Below are 6,881 nucleotides of genomic sequence, written 5' to 3'. Positions count from 1 at the left end.
CACCCTCAGCATGCGGGAGGGGACAGGTGGGGTCTGGGAGTGCAGGATGTTCCTGCTTCTCTAGGCAGGGTTCCGTCATAGCAATTATATTTATTATCCCTTGGTTGTGTCTCTTGCCAGTTCTTGGGATGACGTCCATCTGGGAGGGGGTTATTGGGGTCCAGGGAAGGGGATGACTCTGTGGGATCTCCCCTGAGCTGGTGAACCCCTGCCGCCCGCCCCTGCCATGTGCAGCTGTCACCTCTGTCTTGGGGCTGTGGTTTGCCTCCTGGCACCATGGCCATCTTGTCTGTGTGGTGGTGAAGGAGCCTTGGGTCAAGTTTCCTAGACCTTCAGACCCCAATTGCCTGTCTCTGTATTTCATTCAGGAGGGCTGCAGTGGGAGGGACTGAAGTTAGATGGGGTGGTGGACAGGATGGAAGCGTTGCTGGGGTAAGTCTTCCTTGTACTGGAGTTCCCAGAACAGAGCAAGCACACAATACAAGAAATGGCTGAGAAAGAAGGAGAGGTGGGGAGAGCCTGCATATATGGGTGCATGTATGCACGTGTGTGTACGTGTGGCTGGGACAGGGAAGGAGGAGGGTAAAGGGGTGGCTGAGGGAAGCAGGACCCTTTCTTCCTTCTGCTTTGTCACGCCTTTTGGCTCTAAGTGCTTTGAGGTCTGTTCCTGGAGGCCAGGGATTGAGCAAGGTGGCTATTTCCTAAGGACCAGGTGGGCCATCTCCCCGTTCCACTCTCCCTGAGGGAGGAGGTGTGCTCTCCCTGCCCCTCTGTCCCTTGGAACACCGCTGGTCTTACTGAGTAGCCTGAGGCTTCTGTCAACTCCGAGGCCGGGTGAGGTCCCCCACCCCAGGACTTGGGCCCTGTCCCCATCTTCCTCACCCAGGAGCAGGGAGAAGCAATTCCACCCCCCTACTCCAGCCCCATCACTTCCAATCACCTGCCCAGCTCCTGCAATAACCCACGCTCTCCATGGCTCCTCAGGGCCGACAGCATGGCTGTCTCTTGTCCCTGGGTGTCCAGCTCCCCCCACCTGGTGATTCAATCTGGGTCTTATCACCCCGAGGCCTAGCCCGATGGTGTCTGCCTCTTGTCCAGGCTGGTTAGTGCTAATGGAGGTCTGACCCAAGGCTGCAGGTTGATTGATGGGGGGGTCTGGTCCCTGAAGGCCAAGTTCAAAAGCCCTCTTCTCATGTACTGGGCTGGGTGGGGCTGGCGAGGCACCCCTCCTGGGGAGGGAGGGCTTAAGCAGAAGTGATTGGGAGGAGAGTTGGTTGGAATATGCTGGGAGAGACAGGGTCGGAGGATCAGATCCAAAAAGTGAGCCCAGAGACGGTGCAAAAAGAGAGACCATGCGGAAAAACAAAGGGAGAAAACCTACAGACGTGGAGACAGGCCAAGAGACTGCAGAGAAGGAGAAAGAGACGCACGGCTGGATGGACGCAAGTGGAGCGACAGAGGCGAGAGGAGTGGCGTGAGCAGACGCAGGTGGGACAAGCAGCTGGGTCAGGCAGTCCTGGGGAACAGCATGGCCTCCGGTGGGGGACGTCTTCTGGCTCATCCACACTCCCATCACCCCCACCTCCTCTGCCCCTTGAGCCTCTCTTCCAGGCCGGGGAGGGAGGTAGGACACACTTCCAGCCTTGGAGACTCTGCCCGTAGAGGCGTAGGGGGCCTGGGGTTGGCTGGCTTTGAGCATTGCTAAAGCAGAGGGGATGGAGGTCGGGTAGCAGAAGGGACCTGCCAGGGCACGTGAAGCATTTCCAAGGTTAAGAGCATCAGAGGCTTTTAATACCACAGCTGGAGGTGTTGCTGGGAGAGCTAGGCAGGTGAGGCGAGGGGCTCTGGGAACAAGGTTAAGACAAGAAAAGGAAACTTCTGTGACGGTGTGGGAGAGGGCACTGGATAGCTTTTATCAGTCTGGGAACAGGCGCTGAAACCAGTGAAGCCAGTCACTCTGATCCCTTTGGGCAGTTGGTGTCTGCGGCTTTGTCCTGGGTGGTGCGGAGGGAGCCCCGCCTAGTCCCTCCCCTTCACTGATGGACTTGCCGATGAGTGCTTTGACAGGCACAGCTGCCTACTCCACACAGTCACGCGTGTCCCTGCAAACTTGGGCAGCACACAGTTCCCGCTGCCCCAACTGTTGGATCCCGTTGTGTTCAATGGTGCCCCCTCCACCCACCATGACATGACACTTGCCCGTCCCCTGTTAATCGCCTCCTGACTGTGCCAGGTCCATTAACTGCCCACCCCTGCTGCTGCCACACACACACCAAGGGCTGAGCACCAGATGAGATGAGCGCCTACAGGGGGTCAGTGGAATGGGGCCCTGAGGACCCCATGGGGACCTGGGCCAGGGACAGCCACCTGAGGCTGTGGGGATCAGACATCTGAGGCCCCTGCATCTCTCGTGGTTCTACCCCTCTACCCCTCCCTCTCAGGGAGAGCTGTCTCGGTCGGGAATCAGAGGCTCAGATGAGCTGGTGGGTCCTACAAGAACACCCAGCATGGAGGAAAGAACCCAGAACTCCCTTCTCTAAGGAGGCTTCTGCCAAATCCTCCACCGAGAGGAGAAAACAGCGGTGCAGCAGCCAGCGTGGGTCCCCAGGCGCCCCAGCAGGGGGATGGGCTCTCTACAGAACCCAGGCGTCCAAGACTTCCAGCTTTCCCAACCAGCCTCTGCCTCCTTCCTGCCTGCTCCCTCGGGGGCGAGGTTCCCGACAGGAGAACAAGGCATCCGTTTAGGTTTCCAGGAACAGTGCAGGCAGAGTGCTGGGGCAGCCTGGGTAGAGAGCGTCCTGTCCTGGGTCTGCTTGAACCCCCAAGTTGAAGAGAGAGCCTAGAGAAAATTCCGGACTCCACAGGCCAAGGACTCTCTAAGTACCAGCTGGAGAAAGCCTGTCCTGCCCACTTCCTAAGTGACCTGCTCGATGAGAGAAAGGCTGACAGTCCCAGGAGGAGCCAGGACTCAGAAAGTCCAACTTTCAGTCTAGCCAGGCTGAACCACCAGGCAGTTCAGCCTCCCTCCAGGAGGAGTGAGGTGACTCCGAGGCTCTAAGCATCAGTTCCCTCCCAGACCATTTCTCTCTGTCCCCAGACCCCCACCCCAGTTCTGATGGACTCCAGTGCTAAGATGGAAAGTTTGAGCAGCTTCAGCTTTGGGGCAGTGGGGAGAAGAGAGACCTGGAGCCGGGAGAGACAGAGATAAGACGGGGCCAGAGATGCTGGTGGAGCTCACAGGGGCAAAGAGGGCCAAGCAGACAGAGAGGCAGCCTGGGGCCACGCAAAGAAACAAGAGGTGCATGCACGGGGCAGAGAAAAAAGCTAGAGAGTGCCAGATTCAGGCCAGAGTCCCTGGGCAGTGTGTTTTATTCTGAGCCCTGCCTCTAACGGTGCCTTGGACTAAGGCTCTTCAGCTCCCCTTCCACTCAGCTGGGTCCCTTCCTCTTTTTCCAGGGCTTGGTTCCCTGTAGACTCTGCTGCCAGAATGCCGGGTTCTGCACCTACCAGCTGGGTGATGCTGAGTAACTTACTCAGTCTTTCTGTGTCTTAGCGTCCTCCTCTACAAAATGCAGATGATAACAGCACCAATCTCCTAGGCTCATTATGAGGTTCAAACAACCCCTTCCAGTGGGGCCCGAGCGGTGGGTGGTAGGTGCTCTGTGAATGTCTGCTGTTTTCACTCTTCCCTTTCCCACCACCCTTCTTCCTCCTTTTCCACCTCCTCCTCTCTTCCCTGTGACAGGTTTTGAGCACCCCCAGTCCCAGGCCTGGCCCTGGTCTTTGGGGTGCGATAGGCCAGGCTAGCAGGAAGAATGTTTTGGGGGGACGTGCATGGGTGAGTGCTCAGATGCTCAGTCGTGTCCGATTCTTTGCGACCCTGTGGACTGTAGCCCGCCAGGCTCCTCCGTCCATGGGATTCTCCAGGCAAGAATACTGAAGGGGGTTGCCATTTCCTTCTCCAGGGGACCTTCCTGACCCAAGACTCGAACCTGCGTCTCTTATGTCTCCTACATTGGCAGGTGGGTTCTTTGCCACTGGCACCACCTGGGGAGACTTTTGGGGGGATACTGCTCACCAAAAAGGAGCTCTTGTCCCTTGATCCCAGCCACCCCCTCCAGCTGCAGCAGCTTTAAAGAGAGATCCAGCCTGGCTGTGAAGTGTGTGAGGGAGGAAGGGGCTTCTCTCTTTCCCCGAAACTCTGTGGGCTGTGGGTCTCCAGCCCTGGTGAAGGCTGAGCGCCAGGTCTGCAGGGAGAGCAGGGCCAGAGCAGCCCCCATTCACCACTCTGTCAGCTCCCAGGTGGCAACTCCCCTCCTGGCTCACCTCCTCTGGGCAGCCCTCAGGGATTACTCAGACCTTGGCACCTCTGCAGGGTGCTTCTGAGGCCATGAATCCTCCCAGACTCTGAGTCGAATCTCCAGTGTATACAACCAGGGATGGGAAACATGCTTCTGAGGCTTTCTATCTGTTGTCCCTGTGGCCTTCTGATCCTGAGTGTCAGGAAGTCCTTTCAGCGGTCTGCCCTCCTGCTTTCCACCTGGATCTGAAGGGGTTACTCAGCTCCAGGCCCGCCCACTGCAGGTCCCAGCTGCCTGGGGCCTGTGGTCAGAGCTAATGTAGGTGGGAGTTGGAGGACAAGAGGGGATAAAGTTATTAGCATCTTCATCTTTGAGGGATATCGATTGTTGAGTCTCCAGGCTCACTCGGTCTTATAACGGGGCTCACGGGGGTGTTGGGAGGGCCTCAGAAAAAATCTCATGAAGCCACTGCACCCCTTGTCCTTGAGTGGGAACTGGGCTGCCTGGGGTTTCTCAAAGGAAGCACTCAGAGACACAGTTCGGGGGGCAAGGGCTGAGAGGGGAGATAGGGTTTGGTGCCCCGGGCTGGACAGCTGGGGTAGATGTGGGCTTGGTTTCAGTTCACTACCGTTTGCTTTAAGGTGTGTGTGTGTGTGCACGCGTGTATAAGAGAGAGAGAGGGAGGGAGGGAGGAGAAGGCTGGCATCCCTTCTTCTGAGGCTCATACACTTTCATGTGAGGCAATGCCTCCTCCATTGACACCCGAATGTTCTGTGACACGTTATGTGCCCCTCTCCACACAGCTGACTGAACGCTCCTGGTGTGATTCTGCGTGTGGTGGAGGGCAGTCCCCGCAGCAGAGTGTGTGAGCCCCTTCACACTCAGTGCGACTTTGGCCCCAGTGTGTCAGGGGTTGTGTTTGTATGTGGCCGTCCCTATGTGAAGGTTTGTGTTAGCTGGGCTCTCTGCCCACATCTGTGCAGCGTCTTGCTCCTGACTAGGAAATACCAGGGATGTAGCTGGGCAGGGAGCTCGGGGATCTGACTGTCCGCCTCATCCACGGGGCCTCTCTCCCAGCCAGAGGTCTTTCAGCTCCTGGCAGGCCAGCTGCAGAGGTGGGGACGAAACCTAGACTCCCAGGATGAGAGGACGCTGTGGGGGTGCTGGGGACAGAGGGGCACAGTCTCCCTCCCTTCCTTCCGTCCCTCCCTCCAGACTCCTCTCTTCTCTTTCTCCAGCAGCAGGGAGGAGGGGGCAAGAGTGGCTTCTTGGGCAGGGGGGCAGACTCTGTTCTTTTTCCCCCGAAGGAGCTGGCTTCCCTTGCGCTGGGCCGGGAGAGGAGGTAATTAATGACAGGGGGGCCAGGAGGGGAGAGTGTTCAGGACTAATGTTGGTATTAATCAGGAGCTGGTCCCCAGCGACGGATAGGATTCAGCCTGGGCCCTGTGTGTGTGTGTGTGTGTGTGTGTTGGGAAGTGGGGGGCAATGGAGGACCAGAAGCTCCTGGCTCATCCCATCAACCTCCCTCCCTCCCCATAGTGCCCCCCACCTCCCTTGCCCTTGTTTTTCTGGAAGTCCCTTCTGCTGTCTGTCCTCCAACCTCCTGCTGATGGAGGGCCCAGCTCCCTTCTTAAGTCCAAGTCCACCCCTGGATGTGGGGGTGGAGCAGGCCCCCGCCCCCACCCCTCCACTAGCCCTTATTGCGGGCAGGCATGCACGTTAGGTGATTCCCGAGGCTGTCAGCCCTGCTAATTGCCTCTCAACCTTCCCCTCATCACCAGGGCGGCCCCCCACGAACTCCATTAGCCCCCCCCTCTCTCCCCTGATAGCCCCTAAATCAGCCCCAATTATTCACAAGAGGGGGGGGGCGGTCTGGGCTGAGCTGTGATTACAGCTAGAGTGGAGGGAGTGAGGGACGGAGCTTGAGTGCCAGGCAGCCTGGCGGGCAGGCCGTGGGCAGGGCTGGGAGGAGGAGTATAGGGCTGGGGACTTTTGGGCAGATTCAAGTCAGAGACTACCCAGGGAGGAACATGGGAGCCCGAAATAAGGAGGGAAGTTCAGGCCGGAAGGCGGGCAATGGGTGGGGTGTGTGTGTGCCACAGCTTGTATTTCAGCCTCCCCTCCACTAACATCCAGAAAGGAGAGGGAAAGGGTCAGCCAGGCACATGCCCTATGAGTGGGTCGTCCTAACCGGTGTCATCATCATTGCTGCCAACCGTTTACAATGAGCTCGGCTGGAGAGGCAGGGAGAGCAGCTAGAGCCTGCTGTATTTTCTTCTTTTGGGTTTTCCCGAGAGGCTCTCAGGGACCCTTCCGCTCCCATGGGCTGTGTTTGGGGCAGAACCGCAGGCCCCTTGCTTCCCTGTGTCTGTGTGATCTGGAGCACCTCGGTGTGGCTGTGGCTGAGACAGAGAGTGGCCTGAGATGAGTTGTATGTCCAGGTGACCGTGGGACCAGCCCAGAGTCAACTCTCAGCTCCTCTTTCCAAGCTGGATCAGGGAGTCCTTTCCAGCCCTTTCCAAACTCTTTTAAGGCCTCTGGAATGCTTCAGCAGTCCCTCCCCATCCTGGAGGGAAGAGG

The sequence above is a fragment of the Budorcas taxicolor genome, chromosome 3, assembly GCF_023091745.1.
Source record: "Budorcas taxicolor isolate Tak-1 chromosome 3, Takin1.1, whole genome shotgun sequence".
Taxonomy (NCBI): Eukaryota; Metazoa; Chordata; class Mammalia; order Artiodactyla; family Bovidae; genus Budorcas; species Budorcas taxicolor.
Note: the sequence above shows the minus strand (reverse complement) of the source record.